This window comes from Schistocerca serialis, chromosome 2 (genome assembly GCF_023864345.2).
Source record: "Schistocerca serialis cubense isolate TAMUIC-IGC-003099 chromosome 2, iqSchSeri2.2, whole genome shotgun sequence".
NCBI classification, from domain to species: domain Eukaryota; kingdom Metazoa; phylum Arthropoda; class Insecta; order Orthoptera; family Acrididae; genus Schistocerca; species Schistocerca serialis.
Window position 1 is genome coordinate 823,574,616 of NC_064639.1, and position 11,139 is coordinate 823,585,754.

The 11,139-nt window shown below is 43.9% G+C and overlaps 1 pseudogene; it reads left to right on the forward strand.

Annotated features, from left to right (window-relative positions):
• The first annotated feature begins 2,382 nt into the window (after nucleotides 1-2,382).
• Nucleotides 2,383-2,500, forward strand: LOC126459008 (5S ribosomal RNA; annotated as a pseudogene).
• The last annotated feature ends 8,639 nt before the right edge of the window (nucleotides 2,501-11,139 follow it).

Genomic DNA, 11,139 nt, shown 5'->3' on the forward strand with positions numbered 1-11,139 from the left:
TTTGTGAACCTTTTCAGTCGTTTCAGGGGCAAAAGTCTGTATGAATGACTGATCTGGCCTTGTAACATTAACCAAAACGCCCTTGCTGTGCTGATACTGCGAACGGCTTAAAGCAAGGGGAAATTACAGCCGGGCGGTGAGGACGTCGTTATCAGGAGAAAGAAAACTGGCGTTCTGTGGATCGGAGCGTGGAATATCAGATCCCTTAATCGGACAGGTAGGTTAGAAAATTTTAAAAGGGAAATGGATAGGTTAAAGTTAGATATAATGGGAATCAGTGAAGTTCAGGTGAATTCGGGGCTATAAATACAAAATCAGATAGGGGTAATGCAGCAGTTGCTTTAATAACAAATAAAAAATAAGTGCGTGGATAATAGCGAACGCATTATTGTAGCCAAGATAGACACGAAGCCCACGTCTACCACAGTAGTACAAGTTTATATGCCAACTAGCTCCGCAGATGATGAAAAAATTGAAGAAATGTATGGTGTGATAAAAGAAATTATTCAGATAGTTAAGGGAGACGAAAATTTAATGGTCATGGCGAACTGAAATTCTATAGAGACGGAAAAGGTGAATATGGACTGGGCGTAAGGAATGAAAGATGAAAGAGGAAGCCGCCCGGTAGGATTTTGCGCACAGCATAACTTAATGATGGCTAACACTAGATTTACGAATCATGAAAGAGCTGTATACGTGGAAGAGGAATGGAGACACTGGGAGATTTCAGACATATTATATAATGGTAAGACAGAGATTCAGGAACCAGATTTTAAATTTCCAGGGGCAGATGTGGATTCTGCTCACAATTTATTGGTTCTGAATTTGTAGATTAAAACTGAAGAAACTGCAAAATGGTAGGAATTTAAGGAAATGGGATCTGGATATACTGAAAGAACCAGAGATTGTAGAGAGTTTTAGAGAGAGCATGAGGGAACGTTTGACAAATACAGGAGAAAGAAATACAGTAAAAGAAAAATGGGTAGCTTTGAGAGATGCAATAGTGAAGGCAGCAGAGGATCAAGTAGGTAGAAACAGATTAGAGCTAGTAGAAATCCTTGGGTAACAGAAGAGATATTGAATTTAATTGATGAAAGGAGAAAATATAAAAATGCAGTAAATGAAGCAGGCGAAAAGGAATACGAACGTCTCAAAAATGAGATAGAAAGTGCAAAATGGCTGAGCAAGGAGGATAGAGGACGACTGTAGAGATGTGGAGGCATATATCGCTAGGGGTAAGATAGATACTGCCTACAGGAAAATTAAAGAGACCTTTGCAGAAAAGGGAACATCCTGTATGCATATCAAGGGCTTAGACGGAAAACCAGTCCTAAGCAAAGAAGGGAAAGCAGAAAGGTGGTTCAAATGACTCTGAGCACTATGGGACTTAACTCCTGAGGTCATCAGTCCCCTAGAACTTAGAAACCTAACTAACTTAAGGGCATCACACACATTCGTGCCCGAGGCAGGATTCGAACCTGCGACCGTAGTGGTCGCCCGGTTCCAGACTGAAGCGCATAGAACCGCTCGGCCACCTCGGCCGACAGAAGTATTTATAGCCTTGGGAGTGCCAGCCATGACAAAACTCCTCCATTTGGTGGGCAAGATGTATGAGACATGCGAAATACACTCAGACTTCATGAAGAATATAATGATTCCAATCTCAAAGAAAGCAAGTGTCGACAGGTATGAAAATTAACGAACTATCAGTTTAATAAGTCATGGCTGCAAAATACTAACACGAATTCTTTACAGACTAATGGAAAGACTGGTAGAAGCCGACCTAGGGGAAGTTCAGTTTGGATACTGTTCCTACCACTTATCTTAGAAGATAGATTAAGGAAAGGCAAACCAACGTTTCTAGCATTTGTGGACTTAGCGAAAGCGTCTGACAATGTTGAATGGAATACTCTCTTTCAAATTCTGAAAGTGGCAGGGGTAAAACACAAGGAGCGAAAGGCTATTTACAATTTGTACAGAAACCAGACCTCAGTTATAAGTGAGGAGGGGCATGGAAGGGAGTAAGGCAGGGTTGCAGCCTATCCCCGATGTTATTCAATCTGTATATCGAGCAAGGAGTAAAGGAAACAAAAGAAAAATTTAGAGTAGGAATTAAAAATCCATAGAGAAGAAATGAAACCTTTCAGGTTGTAATTTTGTCAGAGACAGCAAAGGACCTGGAAGAGCAGTTAAACGGAATGGACAGTGTCTTGAAAGGAGGATATAAGATGGACATCAACAAAAGCAAAACGAGGATAATGGAATGTATTCGATTTAAATCAGGTGATGTTGAGGGAATTAGATGAGGAAACGAGACACTTAAAGTAGTAGATGAGGTTTACTATTTGGAGAGAAAAATAACTGATGATAGTCGAAGTAAAAGCCAACGGCCTTGCTGCAGTGGTAACACCGGTTCCCGTCAGATCACCGAAGTTAAGAGCTGTCGGGCTGGGCTAGCACTTGAATGGGTGACCATTCGGTCTGTCGAGCGCTGTTGGCAAGCGGGATGCACTCGGCCCTTGTGAGGCAAACTAAGGAGCTACTTTATTCAGAAATAGCGACTCGGGTTTTTTAAACTGACAAAATGGCCAGGAGAGCGGAGTGCTGACCACATGCCCCTCCATCCCTCCATATCCGCATGCATTGACGCCTGTGGTCTGAGGATGACACGGCGGTCGGTCGGTATCGTTGGGCTTTCATGGCCTGTTCGGACGGAGCTTAGCTTAGCTAGTCGAAGTAAAGAGGGTATAAAATGTAGACTGCGCATGCATGTTACCGAAGAAGAGAAATTTGGTAACATCGAGTATAGAAATAAGTGTCAAGAATTCCTATCTGTAAGTATTTGTATGGAGTGTAGCCACGTGTGGAAGTGAAACATGGACGATAAATAGTTTAGACAAGAAGAGAATAGAAGTATTCCAATTGTGATGCTGCAGAAGAATGCTGAAGATTAGGTTGGTATATCACGTAACTAATGAGGAGGTACTGAATAGAATTGGGGAGAAGAGGAATTTGATGCCAACCTGTCTAAAAGAAGGGATCAGTTGGTAGGACACCTTCTGAAGAATCAAGGGATCACAAATTTAGTATTGGAGGGAAGCGTGGAGTGTAAAAATCGTAGAGGGAGACCAATAGATAGAGGAAGTATGTTTCAGTAGTTACTGGGAGATGAAGAGACTTGCACAGGATAGAGTAGCATGGAAGGCTGCATCAAAACAGTCTCTGGACTGAAGACCACAACAATATCGTTCCTGCTGAATCTTCGTAACACTGAGAAGTTGAAGGCAGACAGATAATTTCTGTCTTCCGACCAGGACTTTCTCCCTTGACCTTTCGCTTTTCAGTAGACCACCATGCCCGATGCTCCATAGAGTAAAATATATAATCTATATTAATAATAAATGTATAAAATTGTCATGTCTGTCTGTTTGTTTAACATTTGTCTGTTTAACACGCTTCTCCAAAAGTACTAGGCGTATTTTCAAGAGGTTTTCAGAGTTAACATGAGCATAACTTGAGACATATCAAAATCTGATCACGAAGAAAAATATCATGATTTAAAGTTTTATCTAAAACTGTCGTATCTGTCTACCTGAACATGCTAATCTCGAAAAGTGATAGACGAATATTCGAGAGGTTTTCACGTGTGACTTGACCATAGTTTGGTGCACCGTACAGGCTTTATTTAATCAAAATCGAATCACTGGAAATAATACCGTGATTTAAAGCTTTATCTAAACCATTCGTATCTTTCTTTTCTTCTGTTTGAACAAACTAATTTGTTTCATGTGGTTTTTACACGTAACTTGAACATAGCTTGGGGCACCGTATAGGCTTCATTTCATCAAAATCGGACCACGAAAACTTAAAAAATTTAATAATGTAAGGTTTTATCGATATTAATACTATAAGTGTAAGAGCAACTTTTCACGAGTAACTTGCTGAACCAATTTCGTCGAAAAAATGAAATGATCGTATGGCATTGTTGGTCGGGAGACCCCATGCGGGGTGTTCGACCACCGAAATTGAAAGTCCTTTTTAGCTGACGCCACTTCGGTGACTTGCGAGTCAATGATGATGAAAGACACACAACATCCAGTCATCACGAGGCAGAGAAAATCCCTGACCCCGCCGGGAATCGAACCCGGGAAGCGAGGACGCTACCGCAAGACCACGAGCCACGGACAATTTGGTCGAAATTTGGTAAGAAGAAGTGTGTAGGCTACTTTATAAACTGTGTAGTACGATACGTTTATTCATTTGAAGAACATCACGCGAATTCGGCAAACATATTTACTCTTTGAAAAAGCTATTTGCTCTTCGACGTTTGGTCTTTATCGTATTTGTGAAAATGCTTTTGTCGGTTGATGGGTGCTACATGATACCATTAAAAGTAATGATTTGACTGTAGTGGTTATTCTATCTACATCTACATCTACATCCACACTCCGCAAGCCACCTGACGGTGTGTGGCGGAGGGTACCCTGAGTACCTCTATCGGTTCTCCCTTCTATTCCAGTCTCGTATTGTTCGTGGAAAGAAGGATTGTCGGTATGCCTCTGTGTGGGCTCTAATCTCTCTGATTTTATCCTCATGGTCTCTTCGCGAGATATACGTAGGAGGGAGCAATATACTGCTTGACTCTTCGGTGAAGGTATGTTCTCGAAACTTTGACAAAAGCCCGTACCGAGCTACTGAGCGTCTCTCCTGCAGAGTCTTCCACTGGAGATTATCTATCATCTCCGTAACGCCTCCGCGATTACTAAATGATCCTGTAACGAAGCGCGCTGCTCTCCGTTGGATCTTCTCTATCTCTTCTATCAACCCTATCTGGTACGGATCCCATACTGCTGAGCAGTATTCAAGCAATGGGCGAACAAGCGTACTGTAACCTACTTCCTTTGTTTTCGGATTGCATTTCCTTAGGATTCTTCCAATGAATCTCAGTCTGGCATGTGCTTTACCGACGATCAACATTATATGATCATTCCATTTTAAATCACTCCTAATGCGTACTCCCAGATAATTTATGGTATTAACTGCTTCCAGTTGCTGACCTGCTATATTGTAGCTAAATGATAAGGGATCTTTCTTTCTGTGTATTCGCAGCACATTACACTTGTCTACATTGAGATACAATTGCCATTCCCTGCACCATGCGTCAATTCGCTGCAGATCCTCCTGCATTTCAGTACAATTTTCCATTGTTACAACCTCTCGATACACCACAGCATCATCCGCGAAAAGCCTCAGTGAACTTCCGATGTCATCCACAAGGTCATTTACGTATATTGTGAATAGCAACGGTGCTATGACACTCCCCTGCGGCACACCTGAAATCACTCTTACTTCGGAAGACTTCTCTCCATTGAGAATGACATGCTGCGTCCTGTTATCTAGGAACTCCTCAATCCAATCACACAATTGGTCTCATAGTCCATATGCTCTTATTTTGTTCATTAAACGACTGTGGGGAACTGTATCGAACGCCTTGCGGAAGTCAAGAAACACGGCATCTACCTGTGAACCCGTGTCTATGGCCCTCTGAGTCTCGTGGACGAATAGCGCGAGCTGGGTTTTACATGACCGTCTTTTTCGAAACCCATGCTGATTCCTACAGAGTAGATTTCTCGTCTCCAGAAAAGTCATTATACTCGAACACAATACGTGTTCCAAAATTCTACAACTGATCGACGTTAGATATATAGGTCTATAGTTCTGCACATCTGCTCGACGTCCCTTCTTGAAAACGGGGATGACCTGTGCCCTTTTCCAATCCTTTGGAACGCTACGCTCTTCTAGAGACCTACGGTACACCGCTGCAAGAAGGGGGGCAAGTTCCTTCGCGTACTCTGTGTAAAATTGAACTGGTATCTCATCAGGTCCAGAGGCCTTTCCTCTTTTGAGCGATTTTAATTGTTTCTATATCCCTATGTCGGCTATTTCGATATCTACCATTTTGTCATCTGTGCGACAATCTAGAGAAGGAACTTCAGTGCAATCTTCCTCTGTGAAACAACTTTGGAAAAAGACATTTAGTATTTCGGCCTCTGGTCTGTCATCCTCTGTTTCAGTACCATTTTGGTCACAGAGTGTCTGGACATTTTGTTTTGACCCACCTACCGCTTTGACATAAGACCAAAATTTCTTAGGATTTTTTGCCAAATCAGTACATAGAACTTTACTTTCGAATTCCTTGAACGCCTCTCGCATAGCCCTCCTCACACTACATTTCGCTTCGCGTAATTTTTGTTTGTCTGCAAGGCTTTGGCTATGTTTATGTTTGTTGTGAAGTTCCCTTTGCTTCCGCAGCAGTTTTCTAACTCGGTTGTTGTACCACGGTGGCTCTTTTCCATCTCTTACGATCTTGCTTGGCACATACTCATCTAACGCATATTGTACGATTGTTTTGAACTTTGTCCACTGATCCTCAACACTATCTGTACTTGAGACAAAACTTTTGTGTTGAGCCGTCAGGTACTCTGAAATCTGCTTTTTGTCACTTTTTCTAAACAGAAAAATCTTCCTACGTTTTTTAATATTCCTATTTACGGCTGAAATCATCGATGCCTTAACCGCTTTATGATCGCTGATTCCCTGTTCTGCGTTAACTTTTTCAAATAGTTCGAGTCTGTTTGTCACCAGAAGGTCTAATATGTTATCGCCACGAGTCGGTTCTCTGTTTAACTGCTCAAGGTAGTTTTCAGATAAAGCACTTATTGAATCCTGAGTGTGGTTAATCCGTATTTCCACTCTGTGTATAGCTTAATGTACACACAGTATAAAACATAGGTTCTTCAGTAACACTATGCATAGACGCACGCTCCCTCCCATGGCCCTCTGTATGCACTGCTCAGCAGCGACGTCACGGATGGCGACACATAGTGCGTTGGAGCAGCTTGGGAGAGGGGAGAGTGGGGCGCACATCACGAGCTATGCTTACCCGAACAAGCAGACACGTGAGGTCAGCTGATGTTATTGCACGTACAGTAGCGTACTTACTCACCGTCATCAGCATAACAAAACTACTAACATGCGAGCACACCTGCGGGTAACAGCTAGTGAGTAATATAATTAACACTCAGCACAGGCGGACCATGACAGTGCAGCATTACTCTCTCAAATGATGATGTCAATCGTTGCACTAGGGATGAACAGTGCTGCTTTCCGGTGTCTTACTTGTGTTGTTCGCCAGCTTACCACTCCGTGCCAGACTTCGTCACATGAGACCAAATATCACAAAAAACATTAGTTACGCTGTAGGCAGGGCACACGCGATTTGTTTCACCTGTTCTAGCTAACGCGGGAAAGAGTATTGGTGTTCGCGAACCATTTATGCAACCTCCGTCTACTGTTTGCAAGACGTCTTCTACGAATCAGGCAAACCATGTTAATTTTTCCTGATTCCCTAGAGACTCCGCTCCACCTTGGTATCGACCGTCCAGCACGCCGGTGACGTGGGAGTGAAGACGGGCGCCTGCCGTGCGAGCGGACTAGTGGAGTAGTGGCGGATCGCGTGACGATGGCCTGGGTGGAGCCTCCGGGACGGGCGAGTCGAGGTGCAGTGTGCCATTACGGCCGCCCTTCTTTGTAGGGACCGCCGCGCCTCACGGCAGCCGAGGACAAACTTTGCTCCCCGGCTCTTCTCCTCTTTCCTTCCCCGGTCGTCTTTCTCTGCACAACCGCTCAGCTGCATCGCAGATGAGAACCAATGCTGCTGTTTCGCGACTTCCGTACTACTGCCACTGAACAGTTTAAAAGTCTGTAAGACGTTTCACACTAGTGGTATATATCTAAACTAAAGTACTGCCAGTACTACCACATGCTTCCGGAGCAGCGTGAGCCGTAATTTAGACTGAAGCGCCAAACTGGTATAGGCATACGAATTCAAATATAGAGATGTATAAACAGACAGGATACGGCGCAGCGGTCGGCAGTGCCTACATAACACAAGTGTCTGGCGTAGTTACTAGATCGGTTGCTGCTGCTACAATGGCATTTTATCAAGATTTAAGTGAGTTTGAATGTGGTGTTACAGTCGGCGCACGAGCTCTGGGATACAGCATCTCCCAGGCAGCGATGAAGTGGGGATTTTCGCGTGCGACCATTTTACGAGTGTACCGTGAATATCAGGAATCCCGTAAAACATCAAATCTCCGACATAGCTACGACCGGAAAAACATCCTGCAGGAACGGTTTCAAGTGGTTCACATGGCTCTGAGCACTATGGGACTTAACTTCTGAGGTCATCAGTCCCCTAGAATTTAGAACTACTTAAACCTAACTAACCTAAGGACATTACACACCCATGCCCGAGGCAGGATTCGAACCTGCGACCGTAGAGGTCGCGCGGTTCCAGACTGTAGCGCGTATAACCGCTCGGCTACTCCGGCCGGCGCAGGAACGGGACCAACGACTACTGAAGAGAATCGTTCAATGTGACAGAAGTGCAACCCTTCCTCAAATTGCTGCAGATTTCAATGCTGGGCCATCAACAAAGGTCAGCGTGCAGACCGTTCATCGATATGGGTTCTCGGAGCCGAAGGTCCACTCGTCTGTCCTTGATGGCTGCACGACACAAAGCTTTACGCCTCGGCTGGGCCCGTCAATACCGATATTGGTCTGTTGATGATTGTAAACATGTTGCCTGGTCGGAAGAGTCTCGTTTCAAATTGTATCGAGCGGATAGACGTGTACGGATATGCAAACAACCTCATGAATGTATGAACCCTGGATCTCAGCAGGGTACTGTTCAAGCTTCTGGAGGCTCTATAATGGTGTGGGGCGTGTGCGGTTGGAGTGATATGGGACTCCTGATACGTCTAGATAGACTCTGATAGGTGGCACCTACGTAAGCATCATGTCTGATCACCTGAATCCATTCATGTCCATTGTGTATTCCGACGGACTTAGGTAATTCCAGCAGTACAATGCCATACCCCACACGTCCAGAATTTGTACAGAGTGTTTCCATGAAGACTCTTTTGAGTTTAAACACTTCCGCCGTTCACCGAACTCCCCAGATATGAACATTATTGAGCATATCTGGGATGTCTTGCAACGTGCTGTTCAGAAGAGATCTCCACCCCCTCGCACTCTTACGGATTTTTGGACAGCCCTGCAGGATTCATGGTGTCAGTTCCCTCCAGCACTACTTCAGACATTAGTCGAGTCCATGCCACGTCGTGTTGCGGGCTCGCTGGGGCCCTACACGATATTAGGAAGGTGTACTAGTTTCTTTGGTCCTTTAATGTAGTTACCTGCTGTCCCTTAAATAACACAATTTAAGAAAACCATTTTGTGCACGTCAGCACGAAATAAATTTATGATGGGACGATCACTGGAAATAACGATATTCATAAAAAGCGAATCATCAGGTAGACTTACTAGTCCTTATTTTTGTCGTGTCTTCCAGTCATTAAGCACAGATTATGTTTGCAGTTAGCTACGAAGTTGGACCGGAAAACTGTAGAGCGAGTAATAGATTTTGTTTTGTTTACTAAGCACCTCTCTTACTTCAGATACCACGTCAATTATTCAATGTAAAATTGTTGCTCTTGTTTGTAATGGTATACCTATGACGATAAGCAGCTTAATTAAGTGGGGAGGACATACGAACGTAATGTAGCGTAGGCGACGACGTTATTGCAAACATGCACTCTTAATCCCTATGTCAATATTTAAGAATAATCGAAGTTGTCACCCTAGAATGGTAGATCATGTAACGCCCAAGCGCTATTGTTAGTGGTGATCAAGAAGATTTCTAATTTTAACATACGAATGCAGGCTATAGTTTGGCAATGTGTGCATGTGTTTCATTTAAGTAGTTAATAGTTTTTACTCAGTTGCAATGATACTTGATAAAATCTTTTCGGGTAATACGCCAAAACCGTACTGCACAGTCATGTAAGATCCCACATTTCGATCAACTTCTTCAAAGTGTAGAAAGTTCAACAATTCTTAAGTTACGAAAAAGAGCAACTGCTCAAATGGTTCAAATGGTTCTGAGCACTATGGTTCTTAACATCTGAGGTCATCAGCCCCCTAGAACTTAGAACTACTTAAACCTAACTAACCTAAGAACATCACACACATCCATGCCCGAGGCAGGATTCGAACCTGCGACCGTAGCGGTCGCGCGGTTCCAGACTGAAGAGCTTAGAACCGCTCGACCACACCGACCGGCCAGTGGGAGCCCTCGTGTTTTATTGCAGATTACGATTCTACGGAAAAATATACATACGTTTTGTCTGATGAATTTTCCTCGTTTCGCCATATAAATTGGAGGAATAGATATGGATATACAATCGTAATCTACACATTCTACTCATGGCCCTCGTATATCCAATGGCACATGGGACCCCATCTCCATGCTGCTAGGGTAGGACAGGGGAATATTTCATAACTTCTAATCGGAAATCCCATGCGCAACATTGAATACTGTTCGAGTGCTTGGGATCCGTACCAAGTCGGTTTGAAGGAGGACATCGAAGCAATTCATAGGCAGGCTGCTAAAAGTGTTACCGGTAGGTTCGAAGAACACGTAACTGTTACGGATATGTTTCGGGAACTTACGTGGGAATCCCTGGAGGGAAGGTGACGCTCATTTTGAGGAACACTGTTGAAAAAATGTAGACAACCGGCATTTAAAGCTGACTCACGAATGGTTCTACTGCCGCCAGAATACACTGCACGCAAGGATCACGGAGGTAAGATAGGAGAAATTAGGGCTTATACGGGGGCATACAGACAGATGTTTTTCCCTCGTTCTATGTGCGAGTTGAACAGGAAAGGAAATGACTGATAGTGGTACAGGGTACATTCCACCCTGGCTTACGGAGTGTCTACACTACGAGTATGTGATCAACAGGATCCGGACACCCCCAAAAACATACGTTTTCCATATTAGGTGCATTGTGCTGCCACCTACCGCCAGGAATTCCATATCAGCGACCTCAGTAGTCATTAGACATTGTGAATGTGGTGCTCCACGGAAATCACGGCCTTCGAACATGATCAGGTGATCGAGTGTCACTTGTGTCATACGACTGTACGTGAGATTTCCATACCCCTAAACATCCCTAGGTCCACTGTTTCCGATGTGATAGTGAAGTGGAAACGTGAAGGGACACGTGCAGC